The 24,402-nt window shown below is 33.6% G+C and overlaps 1 long non-coding RNA gene across 1 annotated transcript; it reads right to left on the minus strand.

Annotated features, from left to right (window-relative positions):
- Positions 1-20,565: 20,565 nt before the first annotated feature.
- Positions 20,566-22,441, minus strand: LOC130055118 (uncharacterized). Its single transcript, XR_008803356.1, has 3 exons — positions 22,354-22,441; positions 21,564-21,843; positions 20,566-20,624 (listed from the first exon to the last, which is right to left on the minus strand). It is a non-coding gene; the product is annotated as an uncharacterized LOC130055118 (long non-coding RNA).
- Positions 22,442-24,402: the final 1,961 nt, after the last annotated feature.

Genomic DNA, 24,402 nt, shown 5'->3' on the forward strand with positions numbered 1-24,402 from the left:
TATTTGAAATGTTTATTATTAACTGATTGATAATTATGTACGTTGAACTATTTTTTTTTATCAGTATATTTCTCTACTATGAAATGGCCGTTTTTTGATCAAGGACTATAAATTTTGTTACTTTTTGAAGTAAAGTAATAAAGTCGATCATGTACATTTCATTGGAATATTTTGACTTCTTTAAAGGGAAATACGAATATGAATTTATGTAATTGTATATTTTGTTGCATGTGTAATTTGGTGTGTGATTTGTTAATTTCATATCTGCCATTGCCTTTAGTTCTTAATAAATTTAATAATAAAACCTACGTCGCTTGGTTATATTAGCACACTGATTTTGACTATGGACAACTCCGTATACCTGATCAAGATATAGTGCTCACAAGGATATTATGTTTATTTTAGATAATGTCTTATTGAAATTAAGAATTGAGATGAATAACAATAACACATTCGTATAATTTTTCATACAGCTAGACAATTACATCTATTGATTTAGACCCTGATGCCTACTATTACGCGAAATGAACCACTCCATTCTCGACTAGGATCGTTCCGTTCCCACACGAAACCGATCAATTCTCCGTCTCCAGATCAAATCGTCCTTTTTTCATTTAAAACCATTCGTTCTATCATTTCTGTAAACCATTTTTTTCACAATAGGAACTCACCCAGCATTATCGAGTCATTGTAGATCAACTTGGCGCTTTGTTGGGGACGAGGAATGCAAATAATGTTTTGATGAAAAGAACAGGTAATTTATGCAATATGGGATTTTCCCCCGAGTTCGTCGTACAAGTGGTTTCGAAACAAACTTTCAGCATTTTATGGATTACTTGGTCTAAGTGCATTTAAGTCTTAAAATGATAAAAAAAAATATGGTTAAATCATTGGAGATTTAAAGAGTCGTCCATTTCTGCTTCATAGTTAGATATTTTATTGAGAGTCGACATTGACGGCAAACTGACCACTTAACTCTATGACGAAAGGGATGATGTCAGCTTCTCCATCGTCAATTTCCCATATTTATGAAGCAATATTCCATTATTACATGTATATGGTGTTTATATTTCTCAACTGATTCGATACGCAAGACTTTGTTCTGTGTATGGTCAGTTTTGAAATCGAGGCAAGCTATTGACAGACAACTTGAAGGTACAGGGGTTTCAACAGTCTCGATTGAAGTCAGCAAATTCTATGGTCGTTATAACGATCTAGTTCGTCAATACAATCTATCATTTGGTCAAATGCTGTCCGACGTGTTTCATACCAATTGTTAGGCTGTTCTTTGCACACTCATTTTAACTACGGATAACTCCGTTTACGTGATTAGGATATAAGGCTCACGGCGGGTGTGACCGGTCAACAGGGGATGCTTACTCCTCCTAGGCACCTGGTCATTTCAAAACTATTTTAAAATGTAACGCCTGATGATTATGAAATGGAAGCTCTTGTGTTAAAACTTTAACTTATGTACTGTTTATTATATATAGATAGATAGATAGATAGATAGATAGATAGATAGATATCACAGATAATTCTGGTTACCTCTTCTTCTTCCAATGTTTCTTTGAGTGCTCTAAATAAATGAAGAATGGTCAAAATCAAGGCACAATTATTAGGAGTACCATCTAAACCATGGGATTTTTCTTTTCTCAACTGAAATACGCCATCTTTGCATATTTTGTATAAGAGAAATTTAATTAACATAGTTTTATTTTTGATATTAATTTCAGAAACAAACATATTTTCTAAATATCGATCAACATTTCAACGCTGTATTTTAATACTTGTAAAGATTTGAAATGAAATTCACCATCTATCATAAAATTATTTCACAACTCTATATTTTCATTTCTCCGATCACATTTTAAGTTTGTCTTCGTTATCTTCACCTTTCTAAGTTAAGGAAGTTAGCTCCTGAGCTTTTTTGTACAACTGCGCAGAATGCTACAACTAAGTATTTAGTGGTGCAATACTGATCCCATTGGTGCAAACATATTACACATCTATTATTGAACCCTATCCAGTTGAAAAAATTGATTCAATTCAACTTTTGAAAGGTTTTGACATGGACTATATTTTGTGGCGGAAGAATTGTAAAATGCCCAATAATCATGGGGTGAAATTGCACCTCAAATTCACAGGTATCGTTACACTTGTTACGGTTAAACACCGAAACGATACTACACATATGTTGACTGTGACTGAGCTACCGTGCATTCCCTCATGGTGATTTCCCGTGACGTCAGTTCAATATCACGTAACACTTTATTTTTGGAGAACAGCAAATGGCCCTACTTGTGAACAAAAATTCAGGTTTATGCAGGTAACCAACTGAGATTTTATTGATATACTCAGAAAGAAATAAAGATCCTTAACTTTAAAAATGTTGGGATCAAATGCATACTCAAACTAAACATGCTATAATTTAACAACATATCAACAGTCATCAGCGAATTGCCGGGGTTGTCCACATTCCTATACATATCATATCGTTAATATACAAGACAGAAATTGTTCCCTGCACTTTTCAAACTCATGAATGTATCTAAAATATATTTCAGAAAAATTCATATTGTTTTTATAGCAGATGAACCTGGACTTTGCCACTGTTTCTGTAGTATGAGATTATCTATGTACATTAGGGAATTTTTAAACGCATCAATCATTCAGATTAAGAGCGATTTCAAGGTCACAATATAATATGAATATCACCTTCTTGCAAATTATGTATTAAAAATCGAGAATGATTTGATATCATATAGGAACAATATATAATTATAATCATTTAACAAGATACAGCTTATCACTTGATAACAGAAGTAAATAACGACAAAACATTATGACACTTCCCCGCGATACAACTATCAGAACATGTACGTTGTGACGTACTTTTTCATTGTGACGTCATATGGTACGAAGTGCACAGAGGTACATTTATAAAAGCACTATGATTTTTCTCGGATAGCCTTAACTGAGCTGCGAGGTCATTATTTATTTCCATTACTTGTAATAAAACTTGTTTATCTGTAGTGTTAGACATGATTAGGTATCTATTTTATGTAATGATTGATTTGTGTTGTTTATGTTGTGTTGACACCAACAAACAAATCAAGTTTAATTGAATAAATTTCAAGTGCGAAAAGGTCATGTTCAGAGAACTGTATCTCCGTAACAAGCGTTGCGATTCCAGTTTTTCTTTTTAATTTCCCAATTCTCCTTCAATGTAGAAATAAAAAATTTACTTCCCCAAAAATTGACATGATTCCAAATCTCAGGGACGAACCTCTTTAACAAAATATTTACTATTTTTCTCCACATTCTCCACAAACTCTACAGCCCAGTCGCTAAGTACTTCGTTACTAGCTTGAAAATTCGAATGTATATTTAATTGCTGGGATAAAATTTACAAATTCATTTCAAAATTAAGAAATATCTCCCTCATACATAGCACTTATTCTTGGACGAATTTGGCTCCATTTTTGGCACTCTAGTTTTCCTTTTAGCTCTTACAAGTTTACATGTATTGTTATTTACGACCCCTGGGTCGAGGCCTCTGCTGGTGGACTGTTAGTCCCCGAGGGTCTCTATAGTCCAGTAGCTAAGTACTTCGTTACTAGCTTGAAAATACGGATGTATATTTAATTGCTGGGATAAAATTTACAAATTCATTTCAAAATTAAGGAATATCTCCCTCATGCATAGCTCTTATCCTTGGACGAAATTGGCTCCAGTTTTTTGGCACTCTAGTTTTCCTTTTAGCTCTTACAAGTTTACATGTATTGTTATTTTGAATTTCCAAAACTTCGGCTTGAGCATCACTGAAGAGACATTATTTGTCGAAATGCGCATCTGGTGCATCAAAATTGGTACCGTATAAGTTTTACATTCAATGCATTTTCTTTAGATCATACCTGAATGCCTTTTAATTTTTTATCATATAAAATGTTTAGTTTAGCTTCAAGCAAGTTTGACTCAACATTATCAAAATGTTCAGTTAGACCTGTTTGAAATAATTTACTTTTTTAATAGAATCCATATTTTTCAGGATGATCTATCATTTATGCAGAGATTGTTCTTTTACTTTTCGTAAAGTCATTTACATTTATTAATTGTGCGTAATGATTTAATGTACATGTATTAATGAAAAAGTGAAGATAACGAACATTGATCGATATAATAGCTACTATAAGGGATACAAAATTAAGAGTTGATAAACACGGACCCCTGCATATACCAGAAATAGAATCAGGTGCGTAGGAAGAGTAAGCATACCCGGTCACACACGTCCTGTGCCCTTCAACTTAATCAGGTAAACGGAGTAATTAGTAATCAAAGTGAGTTTGTAAAGAACGACTTAGCAATAGGTATGAACACGTTAAACAGCATTTGACTCAGTGTAAGGTTGTATTGGGGATCTATCCACCAGAACACATTTGTTTCCAGTAATCTCTATTATCACCTTTTCACAGGTATTAGCCCATTGCTCATTTATTTTTACTTTCCTCCCAAGGGCTGCGTCATATGCAGTTGATACTGGGATATCATTAGACAAATTTGGGGAGTTGATGAAACAGAGGCTGGAGTACTTGCATTTTTTGTGATTTTTTTTTAAAAATTAAGAATCCATCCTGAATACTTGTAGTGTTGCATAACATCTATAATTCCTTACTATTCTAACAAGATTCGTCTATTTTTAATCTACACGTATTTTACTTCATGGGGAAAACGATCCTGTCTAATGATCTTTTCGACGAGGGAAAAGAAAAGTGTTATCAAGATATATCGCTTCTCACAAATCCCAGTATAATCATGCTTTTATCATGGGCAATGTGAAGAAAAGATAACGAACATTGGTCAATATTAAGAATTCCATAGATAATACAAAACTTGAAAGTATGGCAAACACAGACCCATGGATACACCACAGGCTGAGTCAGGTACATAGAAGGAGTAAGCATCCCCTGTTGACCTGCCACACCCACCGTTAGTCAAGTATTGTGATCAAATAAACGGAGCAATCTGTAGTCAAATCAATTTGTGGAGAATGGCCTAACAATTGGTATGAAACACGTAGGAAAGCATTCGACCCATTCATAGCTTTTATTTGCAAATTGGATCATTGTGATAGCTACAGGATTTAGAAAATGAGACTGTTGGACCCTTGTAACATCAACTTATTTGTCAGTAGCCTGCATTAATTTAAAAAGGTTACCATAAGCAGAACATACGCTCACATATCGAATCAACAAACATTCAATTTTTTTCCCTCTACGTTTTGTTTCTTTGGTTTTCCGCCACACTCAACAATTTTTCAGTTATCTGGTGGCGCCCAGTTTTTATTAGTGGGCGAACGAACCCAGATACAATGTACCTAGGAAGAGACCACCGACGTTCCGAAAGTAAACTGGGAAACTTTCTCACTTACCAGCGCGAGCGGGATTCAAACCCCCCGCCGACCAGAGGTGAGAGTTCGTGTGATTTTGAGCGTGATGCTCTAACCACTCGCCCACAGAGGTCCCTTCTACGTTATCATTGTCATGACAAAGGATAAAAACACTAATTTTCACACGATTTTAATTTAAAAAATAGCAGTTTTTCGCTATATCATATAACTAAACTCTAAAATGAAAACTTAATTCGTCTATATATTTTATCTTTTAGATATATCGATGACGTGTTGTCTATTAACAATGATAGCTTTCATTCATATGTCGATTTGATATATCCCTGTGAGCTGGAAATAAAGGACACCACAGAGTCGTTCACTTCTGCTTCATACTTAGATATTTTATTGAAAGTAGACATTAACGGCCAACTAACAACTCAACTGTATGACAAACGGGATGATTTCAGCTTCTCCATCGTTAACTTTCCACATTTATGTAGCAATATTCCATTATCACCTGCATATGGTGTTTATATATCTCAACTGATTCGATATGCAAGAGATTGTTCTGGGTATAGTCAGTTTTTAAATCGAGGTAAGTTACTGACAAACAAGTTGATGGTACAGGGATTTCAACAGTCTCGATTGAAGTCAGCATTTCGCAAATTCTATGGTCGTTATAACGATCTAGTTCGTCAATACAATCTCGCATTGGGTCAAATGCTGTCTGACGTGTTTCATACCGATTGTTAAGCCGTTCTTGGCACACTGATTTTGACTGCGGATAACTCCGTTTACCTGATCAGGATATGGGGCTCACGGCGGGTGTGACCGGTCAACAAGGGATGCTTACTCCTCCTAGGCACCTGATCCCACCTCTGGTGTGTCCTGGGGTCCGTGTTTACCCAACTATCTATTTTGTATTGCTTGTAGGAGTTATGAGATTGATCACTGTTCGTTATCTTCACCTTGCATCTGTATAGTAAAATTTTAATCGCGATGTAAGCAGATCTTCTAATAAAAATCAAATTCTTTAGAAGTAACAATTTTCATCAGTACACCTTTTATCTTTTCATCGCAAAATGGGTGTTTGGTTATGCTGGGAAATTTTACTCTGAACTTTTCTAACTATTATGAATGTGGTAACTTTCCTCCACATACAAGTGATATTATAATACACAATCATGAAATGATACTGTAACATAATTTCTACAAAATGCCAATGACGAATTGTAAAAATTAAACGATATATTTGAAGTATCTTTAGATCGGTTTCGATCTTACTGTAATTGAACATTGATACCTTAGATCGTGATAGAAGCTATCATTTTTTAGCAATCATACTGCGACATCTTTAAATCAAAATTGTTTACTCACGTAACCTGGGTTTTCTTGTATGTCTGACTAATTGTTTGGTTTCTTTTTCATTTATTTAGTTCTTGTCCGTCATTTTATACGTGTCAGATGCGCATGCACGTTGTGCATTGAGAACGTTTGCGTCTTCTGTCGGCCAAACACCTTATACCATGAAAATTATCTATAACACTATCGTTCAAATTTGATTTGATTTTGAATGGCACTTTACCAAAGAGTATATCACCGTTTTGCATTGTACCTTGTGTTATATATTAGCATATTATTCATTTTGTTATTGGCTTTTGTAACGATAACTTGTTTCCTCTATTGACCCGATGAGGGTTTGTAATACCAGTCTTTTATTTTCAGAATAAAGTCGTACATTCATAATACATAACTAATAACATTGCCATCAAAGCAAAACATCATTTATTTCGTTTGCTTATATTTCGTAGAAGGTAGCGGTAGTAAGGTAAAAAAAAAAAAAAGGAGGGGGGGGGGGCAGAAGAAAAGAAGCAAAGAATATTTATTAAAAACAGCAAAAAAAAAACAGGAAGCGTACCGCAAACTTCTCTCATGATTTTATTTATCAATTACATGGAACAGGTGTCTTGGAACATCAATAGAACTGAAAATAAAGAATATTCTTCAGTAAATATACATGTAAATGATACATGATACAAATGTTTGTGAAGTATTACCATTACTTCAACGTATGTTGTCGTCTCTGTCGAAAGTTTTTCCGAGGTAAACATAAGATTTATATACTATTCACAGGCAGCCTTCGTAATCCGCCATCATTTGTAACTATAAACTACATTAAACAACATAAGAATGAATACACGCGAGCTTACAAACTAAAGGCATTGATGATTTTTTTTTTCCTGCAAATTCTGCAAACAACTACAATGCGGCGAATTTTAGGTTGCTCAAGATTGTAAACAATTTATCGTTAAGATTTAATCAAATAAAGAGTGTATAGTCTGCACATTATTGTTTATTATGACATTAATTCAAACGTTGAGCATCCCTGTATTAAAAGAGTACCGTTACATTTGTCTTCACTGAAATTAATTTTTGTTAATCTAAACCCGCAGTAAGGCAAGACAAAAGAGACAATTTAATTTGCATTTTCGTCTCTTTGTATGCTATATAAAATCAATATATATATATATATATATATATATATATATATATATATATATATATATATATGCTGCATAGACATATACCTTTTTGGGATATCTACTTCCATAATAATGTCTTCCAGCACTGCCGAATGATCTTCTAAATCCAAATGGATTTCTAAAAGGAAATTGTCCTCGTTGGTCAAACATCCCTTGTAATCCAAATCCTCTTTGTAGTCCAAAGCTGTACGGGCCTACTCCATGATTGTAATAGTGTGGGTAACTACCAGGGTAACCGTGGTGAGATCCGTATCCGTAATGGTCATCGTAATAGTCGGCAAATGCCAAGGACAGCAATGCGAACAGGCAGACAATCTTCAACATTCTGGAATTAATTTTCTTAATCATAAGCATCGTCAACTTCTCATATTTATGTAGCAATATTTCATTATCACCTGCATATGGTGTTTATATATCTCAACTGATTCGATATCCAAGAGTTTGTTCTGCGTATAGTCAGTTTTTAAATCGAGGTAAGCTACTGACAAACAAGTTGATGGTACAGGGGTTTCAACAGTCTCGATTGAAGTCAGCATTTCGCAAATTCTATGGTCGTTATAACGATCTAGTTCGTCAATACAAACTATCATTGCGTCAAATGCTGTCTGACGTGTTTCATACCGATTGTTAAGCCGTTCTTGGCACACTGATTTTGACTGCGGATAACTCCGTTTACCTGATCAGGATATAGGGCTCACGGTGGGTGTGACCGGTCAACAGGGGATTCTTACTCCTCCTATGCACCTGATCCAACCTCTGGTGTGTCCTGGGGTCCGTGTTTACCCAACTATCTATTTTGTATTGCTTGTAGGAGTTATGAGATTGATCACTGTTCGTTATCTTCACCTTTCATTTGGGTGAGTTAAGACAGCGACTAAAATTATCAATCTATGATAATGTGTATTTTATTTAGCGTAGTTCCACACTCGTGTGACGTCATAGGATTTTGCAAAGTCAATAATGTAATGATAGGAACATAAATTTTGTTGGAATCTTTTTCAATAGTTATTGTAAAAAATCTAGTTAGCCATAAAATATTTCAAACTTCTTAGTTATATTTGAATAGTCAATGATATGTTTCAAAATACTGAATCCATGGACAATAACTCTGTTTTCATTCAATTATCTATCAAGTCCGTAATGCGATAGATTTCCTTTATTTTTGACAAACAGTTTACCAAGGTGATAAGGAATCATTATCTGTGTCTTTTCATGAAATTACATACAATTTTAATCCCGAGTGATTTAAATAGCTCAGCTGTATGGTGCCAGAATTCAGTTTTTGATGGGGGTATACATAATCTGGAAGCTGTAGATTTGAAATTATTAAGGAAAGGTATGGATTTTTTCCCATGAAGAACTATAACAAATGTAACTCTACTAATATAAACAGAAAAAATGATATGTAAACCATGTTATAAGGAAAATGCGTCCACATTTGTTTGTTTTTAACATTTTGGGGAATAATGCTAATTCAATAATTTTCCACATGTTATTCTAAAACTTGATGAACATATTGAAAATGACATGTGTTTTAGTTATTGACATGTTTCCCGATAAATAAATGCAATTCAAAAAACATTTTGTTGTTTTTAAATTAAAATAACAACAAATAACTGTTTCCAATGAATTTCATAAAAATCTACATCGGGGTATATGACTTTAGTGGTGTATGTAATGAAAATTAATATGGAAACCCTTAACTGTTTTGCCTTTTTTCATTACTCTGAATGTTAATTTATTGATTCCAAACAAAAAAATGCTACCTAAACCCCAAAAATCCAGGACTAAGGACCTACCTTAAGAAAGTGATTTCAAGTATTTGAAAACTGCCACGGAATTCGTATACATTTATCAAAAACTAAATATGGAGGTTTTTCTTGTTGCTAATGATTCAATTGTGTTTCATTTCTTGAGCATTATCATATGAAAACAATTGTCATATAGGAGAGGGCGTTCTAAGTTTTAAGAACTTGTGCTCAATCCGTTTGTTATAACATCCAGACAATAAAATATGTTCAAATCAATAGCGACCACACATTTGATAGATTTCTTACATTCCCGTCCTCTTTATCAGTCTATTAATCAATACATGGATTCCAAATTATTTGCTGCGTTCTCAAAATGATCACAACTTTAAAGCTTTGAAATAAGTATTGGTCAACATAGGCAGCGTTTTTTAATTTCCATCAATATACATGTAATATGAGTTACGTAGTTTTGATTGAATCTCAAAATGATCTTAGCTGTCATACTATATAGATGCTTAATCAAATATTTATGCCATGCATTTCAAGAATTATGATGGTTTTTGTAGAGAACCGATGTTCCCAATAATTGCTGTGTACATACATTATATACATACATTTATGCAATTTCCAGTGTAAAATTCTCTCGTGTAAACACTAAGAATGTTTTACCCATATCTTAGTTGAAATGCACAAATCGATTTGAGAAATCGTTCGTATTGATGGGATCTTTTCCGCTATTAAGCTCCAACTAAAGTTGCGACAGTCCATACAATGTTTTGGTCATGATTATGAAAATTGTATATAACGAACGATCTCAATAATCTTATACAGTACAAAATTAAAAGTAGAGCAGACACGGACTCCTGGAAACACAAGCGATGGGACAAGTTGTCTTGTAGGTGTAAGTATTCCATGTTGACAGGTCGGACCCGCCGTGAGCTCTATACTTTGATCAGGTAAACGGAGTATTTCGACGTCAAATTTAGTATGCATAGTATGCAAAGAACTGCCAACCAGTTGGTATGAAATGCTTCAAACACCATTCGACCATATTACAGGTTGTATTTGCAAGTTAGGTCACTATACCGACCAAAGAATTTGCAAAACCTAACAAAATCTCAGAGCAAAAATTGATGATATCACACTCAGTTTTGAAATGTAATGCAATTAAGACTAAATTCCATTATAATTTCTTACCTGGACATTCCGTGACAGTCTAAGATGTAGCGAGTGGTGAAACTGGGCTCTATTTATACCTAAATCTCAACATTCAATGTATTTCCTTATTTTAATTTGAATTGTAAATCAATCATTTCATGACAAATTGATTGCATAGTCATCCTCCATTTGTTTTGGTTTTAGCAAGGAATATTTGACTTTCAATAATTGTCTCTTCATCATTGATTAATGTTCCTTCAAGACGATTTCAGTGATTTGCCAATCATTACATTTCTTGTATTTATGCAGGTATTCTTGAATTAATGATGGTGAACTGACAAGTCAATCACATTCATTCACAATGAATGTTTATAATTAAATTCTAAGCTTTTAAAATCTTATAATCCAGTTCTATATTACATCAATCCATACAGCTTATCTGTTTACATGTACATGTAAAAAGTAACATTAATACAAGAGATGATCTCAATATACAAATATCTAGATATTATAACGATTTGCCAATACAACCTATCATTGGGTCAAACGTTGTCACTTGTCAGACGTGTTTCTGACCGATTGTTGGGCCGTTCTTGGAACATTGATTTTTTACTACGGATAACTCCGTTTACATGATCAAGATATAAAGCTCACGGACAATAGGGGATGCTTACTCCTCTTAGGCACCTGATCCCACCTCTGGTGTGTCCAGGGATCCGTGTTTGTCTGATCCCACCTCTGGTGTGTCCAGGGATCCGTGTTTGTCCAACTCTCTACTTTGTATTGCTGATAAGAATTATGAGATTGATCATGCGGGTATGTTAAGGCAGGGCATGCTTCATTTATGCACGTAAACTACATAATTTTTAAGATATGTCTTACACAGAAAGAGGGAGCTAGTAACCTTTAAAAACTATTTTGGTTGTTTACATGAGAACATTTTGTATCATAACAACATGACAAACATGTGCTTCCGTGTGACGTTATTGCATGACTGTTATAAATAGATCACGGATGTACCTTTATAGAAAATGGAAAAGTAGCACACTCCCCCTGCATTTAAATATCGGTGTAACTGGCGATGATGACAGTAAAACACCCATAGTATATCAGAATTAATATTAGAATCCTACCACTTTCAGTAAGAAATAATTATTAAACATTTAAACACGAAGCCCATGTTTTACATTTTGCAGTTTTCTTTAAAAGTTTTCTGAACAGAAGATTCTATCAGTAATTTCCGTGTACATTAGTTTATCACTTTTCAGACGGTGTATAAAAAGTATCTAAAAGTATGCGGAGTAGTGTGTTACTTTTGCAGTTTTATTTCAGTGTGTGATAGAGGAAATTCGTATCGATATGCTAAATAGAATGTTTTCCCCGTTAAGCAAAATTGTCAATGGAAGAAATCAACATACGTTCATAATATCAATACATTTTCAATGTTTCACATATATACCCATATATCCCATGTCATATTCTTTACATGTGTCAACGTCACTCGATCGATAGAAATGACGTCATCAGTTTACTTTAATATTGATCAGACAGAAATTACACGACAACATATAACATTTCACATTTCTTTGGATCTTAGTAGCTACATGGTTTATTTGATATATAAATAAAACTTGCAGCAAAATGAAATTGGAATTTCATATGTACTTAGTGATATACTTATTTCAATTTTGACGTCACATTCTTTCGCGGTTTTTATCCCAGTAAAGATTTTAATAACCTGCCTTAACGTACCCGCGCACTTTTCATTATCTTCACCTTTTATACAGTATTACTTCCAGATGAATTTTCTTTGTTCAAATTCTTTTGAATTCTTGACGTATTAATTTCCATAAATTCCTTAGGCCTTTAATATTATATTGATATGTCATTATAATAAACAATGAAAACTTGAATATAGTGAACTGTAACCAATCTCATAATTATGAAATCTGAATATATTTTATGGAATCAAATAGCAAAATCATATCATAATTATCATCGTATATTGTATCATATGATACATACGTTCTTTTTTTATAATATTTCTGAATTCCTTTCCTGCATTAATATTATTCTTTGAATAATAGCCCAATTGTGTTCTACGAATAAACTGAAATTCCATGTTTGTTCAACTTTTATATTTGCATTCATTATATGACTTGTGCGATTGATTAATATGTGTTATTATCACCTTTCCATAAGAAAAGTAAATATCTCTCTCTCTCTCTCTCTCTCTCTCTCTCTCTCTCTCTCTTCTTTCTTCTTCTTCGGCTCTTTACCTCTGAATACTATTTATATTTTATCACCTTATGATTACATGAATGGAGCTGATAGAAGACGGACAATATCTGTTCACCCCTCTGTCGTTATCGGCAATTTATATGCGATAGTTTTAAAGCATATTAAAATTAACTTAGGTGAGCAAACACATAGAAAGCAAATTGTGTAGTAACAATTGAGGCAAGCGTGAAAATTTAATACAATTGCTACTTCTTGGTATATGTAACCATAACGAGTGTCTTAGTTTGATTGATTGATTGATTGGTGTTTTAGAGGTATGAGATATTTTCATTACATATACCTAATAATACATCATATGTAAAATAAATCTTCTAAAACAAATTATGTAGAAACAAAACCAGCCATTGAGGCAAGCGTCAAAATTTAATACAGTTGCTACTTCTTGGTTAACGTAACCATAAAGAGTGTCTTAGATTGATTGATTGATTGATTGATTGGTGTTTTCCGCCTCACTCAACAATTTTTCAGTTATCTGGTGGCGCCCAGATTTTATTGGTGGAAGAGAGAACCCAGATATAATGTAGCTGGGAAGAGACCACCGACCTTCCGCAAATAAACTGGGCAACTTTCTAACTTACCGGCGTGAGTGGGATTCGAACCCGCGCCGACCAGAGGTGAGAGGCTGTGAAATTTTTAGCGCGATGCTCTAAACACTTGGCCACGGAGAGTGTCTTAGAAGTATGTGATATTTTCATTACATATAACTAATTATACATCATATGTAAAATAAATCTTCTAAAACATTCATATACCGGAACCTATGATATCTCCCTGCATTCACTATAGTTTTGAAAGATTGGGGTATTGTGTTTATTTTAGATAATGTCGCATTGACATTAAGGATTGAGAGAAATAACAATAACACATTCGTAGAATTTTTCATACAGATTGACAATTACATCTATTGATTTAGACCCTGAAGCGTACTATTACGCGAAATGAACCGCTCCATCCTTGACTAGAATCGTTCCGTTCCCACACGAAACCGTTCATTGTTCCGTCCCCAGATCAAATTGTCCTGTTTTCATTAAAACACGTTCGTTCTCTATAAAGCGGGTCGTTTCCGTAAAGCATTCATTACAAAATAGAAACTCACCCAGCATTATCAAGTCATTGTAGATCAACATGCCGCCCTGTTGGGGACGAAGAAGACAAATAATTTTTGACGAAAAGAACAGTTAATTTATGCAATAGGGGATCCCCCCGAATCGGTCGTGATAGTGGCTTCGAAACAAACTTTCAACATTTTATGGACCACTTAGTTTAAGAGCATTTAAGTCTTAGAATGATAAAAAAAAAAATGATTTAAGCATTGGAGATTTAAATTGAATTATTCACTTCTTATAATCTTCAACTGGTGAGAAACTATGAGTTGCTAATGGAGCGATGTACTACTATACAAATGAATGGTCCACGCTTCCGATGAAATTAAGCGTCCTTGATATCTGTCTCTACATCTTCAAGTGAAGTTTTAGATTTACCTAGATGATCGAGCAGTCTAACTCCTCGGGTCACGAGTTCAACCATGGAAAGCGGCAGAAGTAGGTAGCTAAAATATAGTTCACGTGAACCCATCTATTAGTTTACTGTCAGTCGAGGCCTCAAAACGGAAGCCGTGCCGAGAACACATGAATTGAATCTACGTGAAAGAAAAGAGTGCATAAATTGCGCTGATCATTTTGTACACGGATTTGAAAAATATAAGATCAATTATTTGAAAAAAAAAATCTTTTTATTTTTCATTGATTTATTAGATGAATTTGAATTATCTTTCAAACAGAAAAGATTGTTGTTTTCATGAGCAAATATTTTTACTTTGTTTACATCCGGCCTTTTTTACGGAAGAAACCGAGAATATGCGAATGTATCCGGAATTTGTCGTGTTATTTATTCTCTGCACACAAAAATAGTCTTAATGCAAGCCAACAATATTACCCCCCCCCCCCCCCCACAACTGTAAAGGTGAGTTCTTTTGGACGTTTTTCTTTCTTTTTTTAGGTCAAAAGGTCAAAGTCTCTTTTTCACTACATACTGTAGATTTGGGCTTGCCTCTAACTTTTATACATGTACTTGCTGGTGCATGTTTATCAGACTTCAAATCCTGATGACATTCAAGATTCATGTTGCTTTTGAAATTCAAAGGTTAAAGGTCAAGGTCATTATCACACTAAATACCTATTGCGGCCATTCAAAGCTTCATACTTATAAACTATATAAAATACGTGCATATTTTTACTTCATGAATGCAAACGTGCATAATTTTCCAAACTGCAACTCGGCCATACGCATCTTTATTTTGTAATTATATAATTTACAGCTCTTTATATCATATTATTTAAAAAAAGATGTCTGTCTTGTGGACTTGTATATTTATGATTGACTATCACATGTATATATCTTTCATTGCATAGGAAACTTCTAATCCTAATGTGTGTCAAAAAATTGAAATTATGTAAATAATTTGTTAAAATGTTTACAATTTACATTTACATATTTACAGTTCTATTAGTATAAACTATTTTTATGCCTCCGAGATCGAAGATCAGGGGGCATATTGTTTTTGTCCTGTCTGTCATTCTGTAATTCTCTCATTCTGTAATTCTGTCTGAAACTTTAACCTTGCTAATAACTTTTGAACAGTAAGTGATAGAGCTTTGATATTTCGCATGAGTATTTCTTCTGACAAGACCTTTCCATCGGTATCAACATTTTTTACCCTGTGACCTTGACCTTCGAGTTTAACTTACTTTTTGAAAACTTTACCCTTGCTAATAACATTTGAACAGTAAGAGCTAGAGCTTTGATATTTCATTTGAATATTTCTTGTGACAAGGCCTTTTTGTGGGTACCAACATTTTTTACCCTGTGACCTTGATCTTGGAGTTTGACCAACTCTTTGAAAACTTTAACCTTACTAATAACTTTTGAACAGTAAGTTATATATATATATTAAAAGAAATAGAGTAAACAGTACACAAAGTTAAAATTTTAACGCAAGCGCATTCATTTTATAATCCTCAGGCGTTACATTTTAAATAGTTTTGAAATGGCCTGACGCCATAAAGGCGTCCTAACATTTCACGTACATAATGACGTCATAAATGAATGAAGGGAAAAGGTTTTTACGTTAAGCATATTATGACGTCATAGATAATAACAGTAAACATATTTCACAGTAAGCTATTGAGATCCGGTTTTAAGATTTTCTCTATTGAGTTCTCCGGCTTTCTTGATTCCGTCTTATCTTATCAATCTTATCAATAAATCCAAAATCAATTCCACAACAAATTCACACATTTTACCGTTTGTTACAACATACAACCCAAGGAACTCTTATGTTACACCTATCGTTCGGCAACTCAACTACCTACTAAAACAGATGAAAAAATGGCGAAAATTATGAAGAAATATACTTTTATCAACAGCAAGAGACAACCAAAAAATCTTAGGAGACTGTTATGTAAATCTAATTTTCAGGAAAAGTCCAACAGAAAATTTTTCACCGTTACCAAATGTGACGATCGGCGATGCGGAACGTGTCCATACTTAAGGGAAGGAAATTCGTTCAATTTTACCAACAAGGAATTTACGGTAAATTCAGATATGACGTGCTCCACCAAAAATTTAATTTTTGTAATAACATGTGCTGGCTGTGGAAAACATTATATCGGTGAAACTGGAACTACTCTGCGAACTCGTATACGAGTTCATAAACAACACATTTCAGCACCCGAATACAGAAAAATTAAAGTTAGTGAACATATAGATGTGTGTGGCCACGGACAATTCAGTGTATATCCGTTTTATAAACTGTATACAGAAAATACTATTTCCCGACGAGAAAAAGAAAGACACTTTATTAAGACTTTAAAACCGGCCCTCTATAGCTTACTGTGAAATTCGTTGAATTAAAAAGGGTACCAGTAGTAAACAGAACCTTGATCATGATATATATCAATCACTACATATTATCATATCACATTCGCGAATGACGTCTAACATACATTACATTTTTAAGTTATACAACAAGATAAACGAACATTGGTCAATCTCATGAATTCCATTGATAATACAAAAAAAATAATAAAATGTGGCAAACACGGACCCCTGGAAACACCAGAGGCTGAGTCAGGTACATAGGAGGAGTAAGCATCCCCTGTTGACCGGCTACACCCGCTGTGAGCCCAGTATTGTGATCAAATAAAGAGAGCAATCAAATGAATTTGTAAAGAAAGCATGTGACCCATTCATGGCTTTTATTTGCACATTAGATCATTATGACGGCTATAGGGTTTGGAAAATGATGACTTGAAATGAGACTGTTGGACCCCTAGAACGTCAACTTATTTGCCAGTTGCCTGTATTTAAAAAGATATATATCATAGGCAGAACAAACTTTCACGTATCGAATCAACAAACATTCCATTTTTTTTTCTCTCTACGTAATTGTTGTCATGGCATGGGATAAAAACACTAATTTTCACACGATTTTATTTTCAAACATAGCGGTTTCTCCCCACATAATATAATTAAACTCTAGAATGAAAACTCAATTTATTCGTCTATATATATCACATACATATATGTATTATATCTGTATAGTAAAATTGTAATCGCGATATAAGCAGATCTTGTAATAAAAATATAATTCTTCTGAGTGAACAATTTTCTTCAGTACACCTTTTATCTTTTCATCGCAAAATGGGTGTTTGGTTGTGTTGGAAAATTTTACTCTGAACTTTTCGAATGATCATGAATGTGGTACCTTTCCTGCAATTGCAAGTGATATTATAATGCACAATCATGAAATGGAAGTGTAACACAATTTGTAGAAAATGCCAATGACTAATTGTAAAATTTAAACGTTATATTTATAGGAGTTATGAGACTGATCACTGCTCGTAATCTTTACCGTTCTTTTGAATTGTAATGTATCTTTAGATCGGTTTCGATCTTACTGTAATTGAACATTGATTCCTTAGATCATGATAGAAGTTATCTTTTCTTAGCAATTATTTTGCAGCATCTTTAAATCAAAATTGTTTACTCAGGTAACCAATTGTAATTTGGGGATTTTATTTGTTTGACTAATTGTTTGGTTTCTTTTTCGTTTATTTATTTCTTGTCCGTAGTTTTATACGTGTCAGATGCGTGTGCACGTGGTGCATTGACAACTTTTGCGTCATATGTCGGTGAAACACCTTATACCCTTAATATTATCTATAACACAATTGTTCAACTTTGATTTTATTTTGAATGGCATTTGTACATTGTGTTATATATTAGCATACTATTCATTTTGTTATTGGCTTTTGTAACGAAAATTTTTGTTTCCTCGATTGACCCGCTGAGGGTTTGTAATGTCACTCTTTATTTTCTGAATGAAGTCGTACATTCATAATACATGACTAATAAGATTGTCCATCAAATTTGTAAAATATCATTTATTTCGTATGTTTATCTTTCGGTGAAGGTAGCGGTAGTAAGATAAATCAAAGTACTGACAGTACTGAAAGACGGTGGCGTGGGTTGTAAAATGGAGAACGGCATTACCGTCTGTGGCCTTTTCATTTTGAAATATCCATATTTTTCAAGCATGCTGTGGCACTCAAAACTTAGTTCTCACCTAATATCTGGAAATTGTTCATATGTTTAAAGTATTTTCATATGACGCGTTATTCAATAATTGTCTGAAATCTTGGAATTTTTAATCACGAATTCTCAACTAATAGAATGTTGGCGTTATCAAAAAGCTAGCTAAAGTAGACTCGATCAGAGTTTAGGGTCCCGTGGAGATCCACGTTAGAATATGTCCTCAGTACCCCTTGTTTGTTGTAAGAGGCGACTAAATGGAGCGGTCCTTCGGATGAGACCGCAAAAACCGAGGTCCTGTATCACTGCAGGTGTGGCACGACAAAGCAAAGGCCGTAAGCGCCGCAGCCCTTCACTGGCAATGGTGACGTCGCCATATGAGTGAAACAATATCGATTGGAACATTAAGAATGTATGCTAAACCAAACAAATTTGATATGGATGAAAGTGGAGGACATGTACAACAATATTTTGAAAGTGAAAACTTTCAATTTTACTCAAACCCGCGATATACAGTTCAGCAGTCGACGTGCTACTCAGCTATGCGATGTTTTTTTAAACGAATAGACATATCTATATAGAGAGAGGATCTCTTTATTTGGAAACAGGTTTGGGAAAAACAGCATGAATAAAAAGAATGACTGTATTAATTGAACCGGAATTTGACTCCAAACTATCATAAAGATATTTTCCTGCTGAAATTACAACACAAGAGACACTCTAAATTGTATTTACCTAAATGTAAATCTATAAAAAAAAAAAAAAAAAAAAAAAAAAAAAAAATCTTGTGTACCAACTGTTGTAAATGATCATACAAGACTTCAACACAATTTAAACAAACATTTATTCCATTGTAACATTATCGATAGTCCTCTATGTACTTGTGGGGAAACTGAAGATCGGGTCCTTAAAAAAACCAAATATTGTCAATTTTGAATGTATACTTTTTGTCTATTTAATTTGTAGAAAGAATTGTATGTTAAGATGTGATTAATTAGTGACTTTATAGTAAAATCCAAATGTCGGTAAACGATCGATGTCAGGATCGGTTCCAGGAATTGTGATTAGTGGGCGCACAACTATTTGAGGCAGGGGGTCTGAGAAACTCCTGGATTTTACAGATGTTATAGGGCTAGAAATCTGTCACCTATGCAGTAACTTTTCCTATTTTCTGTCATTTCTGATAAGGTGAAATTAATAAAAGTACGCAAATTTTAAGGGTTTTTGGAAAAAATGTAAGTTTTCTCAATAAAAGTAATTCAATAAATAAAGAAATCTTGCCATTTATTTCTTCGAGAGTGGAAGAAATTATTGCTTCTTCTATCGTTTACATTCTTTTAAACAAGAGACCATGATTTACCTTAAATTTGAAAATTGTAGGGGGTGTGCCCCCCCCCCCCCCCCTTTAACTCCGCCACTGGATATACGCATCTACAAAGATTTTTCATACATGTATCATTTGTCTTGATGAACAGAATATATTTTCCGTTTTCCAGAAATGCATATCTTTATTCTTTTATTGAGCTATTTCGACTAAAATTTAAGGTGTTCGATTTCGTGCACAAATAATGGAGAATATTAGTACCTGTAGATATACATGTAGTTAGCGTGATTAATTATACACAGTGAGTGCTGTTCAATCTTATTTAAATGTCTAGTTGAATACTAATAGAAGCTTTGGCCTTCAAAATTCTAGCGTTAGGGTTCCCGTGTGTATACAGTAACGCCCACTGTGGCGATAGCATAATACAGTGGCTATACATAGTCACCGTCTGAAGAAGAAAAGAAGCAAAGAATAAAACCCAGCAAAAAACAGCGTACCGCAAACTTCTATCTTGCTTTTATTTATCAATTACATGGAACAGGTGTCTTGGAACATCAATAGAACTGAAAATAAAGAATAGTCTTCCGTAATTATGTAAATGATACAAGGAATGATACAAATGTTTTTGAACCAGCACCATTATTTGAACATATTTTGTTGTCTCTGTCGAAAGGTTTTTCAATGTAAACATAAGATGTATGTACTCTTCAGACTCCGCCATCATTTGTAACTGATCTTATCTCCATTAAACACCATGAGAATTAATACAAGCACGCTTAAAAACTAACCGCATCGATTTCAAATATTTTGATTTTTTACAAATTCTGCAAACAACTAAAATGCCGAAATTTAAGTTGCTCAAGATTATGATCAATTTATCGTTAAGATTTAATCACATAAAGAGTGCATATTTTGATGTATAGTCTGCACATATCTTTTATTATGACACTAGTCCAAATTTTTATCATCCCTGTTGTCAAAGAGTACCGTTACTTTTATCTTCACCAAAATTTATTTTTTTTTAATCTGAAGGCGCAGTAAGGGAAGACAACAGAGACAATTTAATTTACTATTTTCGTCTCTCTGAATGCTATGTGAAATTAATATTATATATATATATATATATATATATATATATATATATATATATATATATCACCTTGCATATATATATATATATATATATATATATATATATATATATATATATATACATTATCTTCACCTTGCATATATATATATATATATATATATATATATATATATATATATATAAAGCACAAACAAACAATTATAACACCCAACCTTACGTTTACCCCTAGGATCTAAACGATACATGTGATAATCAATTAATTAATATATAAAGCACTAAATAATTATTTAGTGCTTTATATATATATATATATATATATATATATATATAATAGTTACTTTTCGCAATGATCGGTAAAAGTATAAGTAAAAAAATAAATATATATAATATATGCTGCATAGACATATACCTTTTTGGGATATCTACTTCCATAATAATGTCTTCCAGCACCGCCGAATTGTCTTCTAAAACCAAAGGGATTTCTATAAGGAAATTGTCCTCGTTGGTCAAACATCCCTTGTAATCCAAATCCTCTTTGTAGTCCAAAGCTGTACGGGCCTACTCCATGATTGTAATAGAGTGGGTAACTACCAGGGTAACCGTAGTGAGATCCGTATCCGTAATGGTCATCGTAATAGTCGGCAAATGCCAAGGACAGCAATGCGAACAGACAGACAATCTTCAACATTCTGGAATTAATTTTCTTAATCATAAGCATTTGGGTGAGTTAAGACAGCGATTAAAATTATCAGTCTATTATAATGTGTATTTCATTTTATTAAAAGAAAGTGATTTCAAGTATTTGAAAACTGCCACAGAATTCGTACACATTTATCAAAAACTAATTAAAGACAAAATTAAAAGTAGGATAAACATGGACCCATGGGAACACGAGAGATTGGACCAGCTGTCTAGTAGGTGTAAGTATCCCCTGTTGACAGGTCACACCCTCCCCGAGATCTATACTCTGTCAGGTATACGGAGTATTTCGACGTCAACTTTAGGATGCAAAGAACTGCCAACCAATTGGAATAAAATGCTTCAAACGGCATTCGACCTTATGACGGGTTGTACTTGCAAGTTAGATCTTTATACCGACCAAAGAATTTGCAAAACCTAATAAAATCTCAGAGCTAAATTGATTATATCAGACTCAGTTTTGAAAGGCAATGCAATTAAATTCCATTTTCATTTCTTACCTGGATATTCTGTGGAAGTCTAAGATGTAGAGAATGGTGAAACTGGGCTCTATTTATACCTAAATCTCAACATTCAATGTATTTCCTCATTTCAATTTGAATTGTAAATCAATCATTTCATGACAAATTGATTGCATAGTCATCCTCCATTTGTTTTGGTTTTAACAAGGGATATTTGACTTTCAATAATTGTCTCTTCATCATTAATTAATATTACTTCAAGACGATTTCAGTGATTAGCCAATCATTGCATTTCTTGTATTTATGCAGGTATTCTTGAATTAATGATGGTGAACTGTCAAGTCAATCACATTCATTCACAATGAATGTTTATAATTAAATTCTAAGCTTTTAAAATCTTATAATCCAGTTCTATATTACATCAATCCATACAGCTTATCTTGTTAGATGTAAAACGTAACATGAATACTAAAGATGATCTCAATGTACAAATATCAAAATACAATTTTACTTCCAGATGAATTCTCTTTCTTTAAATTCTTCTTTTCAATTCTGGATGTATTATTTTCCATAAATTCCTGCGATATTTACCATGATCTTAATATGTCATTATAGTAATAATGAAAAAGTGAATAGTACCCGATATGTGAAATTTGAATATCTTTTATGGGATCAAATAACATAATTATAATCATATAATGAAAGGTGAAGATAATGAACAGTGATCAATCTCATAACTTCCATAAGCAATACAAAATAGATAGTTTGACAAACACGGACCCCTGGATATACCAGAGGAGTGTCCTTATTTATCTTCCTGAATTCCTGTTCTGCATTAATGCTATCTTTTTTAATATTAACCCAATTGCCTTTTACGAATAAACTGAAATTCCTTGTTTGCCCAACTCTTTTAATATTGCATTTCTTATAGGACTCATATCATGATATCGTTCCGGATTTTTGTATTTCTAAACAGTGACTCATTCAAAGTCAATTTAGTTTTAACTTTAATTCAAAGGACACAACGCATGTTTCTAAACGTTTTCATTTTCTTAGCAAAATTAATTCTTGTAATGCCTAAAACTACTTTAAATTAATTTTTTATGAAATATTTTGCGGAGTTTACATGATTGAAAGCAATGAAATTCAAATCTAGCGATATGCATATTTACTTCGCTATTTTACGCACCAGTATGTGTGCCGTCGTATGCGCCCTCGGTTTTGAAAACATCTATTAGCCATTTCATAAACATACTACATTTAATCGACAAAAAAACCGATTATCACGTTGACGGCTTGTAAATAAGATTACAATATGTACTTTGTGCCATTCAAGAGTGTACTAGTTGTCGGTAGAAAGGAAACTTAACAACTCAACTTTATGACAAACGGAATGATTTCAGCTTCTCCATCGTCAACTCCCCATATTTATGTAGCAATATTCAGTTATCACCTGCATATGGTGTTTATATTTCTCAAATGATTCGATACGCAAGAGCTTGTTCTGCGTATGGTCAGTTTTTAAATCGAGGCAAGCTACTGACAAACAAGTTGATGGTACAGGGGTTTCAACAGTCAGCATTTCGCAAATTCTATGGTCGTTATAACGATCTAGTTCGCTAATACAACCTATCGTTAGGTCAAATACTGTCTGACGTATTTCATACTGATTGTTAGACCATTCATGACACACTGATTTTGACTACGGATAACTCCGTTTACCTGATCAAGATATAGGACTCACGGCGGATTTGACCGGTCGACAGGGGATGCTTTACTCCTCCTAGGCACCTGATCCTATCTCTGGTGTGTCCAGGATTCCGTGTTTTGCCCAAGTATCTATTTTGTATTGGTTATGGGATTTATGAGATTGGTCACTGTTCGTTATCTTCATCTTTCATTTAGACAGAGCATTTGTCAATTTTTGGAAGGAGTTATGTATGACAAAAAAGATAATTTTTTGTTGGAGCAAGAACTTTCCCTTAAGAACACCCAGTCACCTTTGTCCATGTACTTTTTCAAATACCACTTGGACAGAGACCCAGATAAACTGCGAGAAAATGGATATATCGAAGCACAGCTAGGCCT

Source organism: Ostrea edulis, chromosome 5, assembly GCF_947568905.1.
Source record: "Ostrea edulis chromosome 5, xbOstEdul1.1, whole genome shotgun sequence".
In the NCBI taxonomy this organism is placed as follows: Eukaryota; Metazoa; Mollusca; class Bivalvia; order Ostreida; family Ostreidae; genus Ostrea; species Ostrea edulis.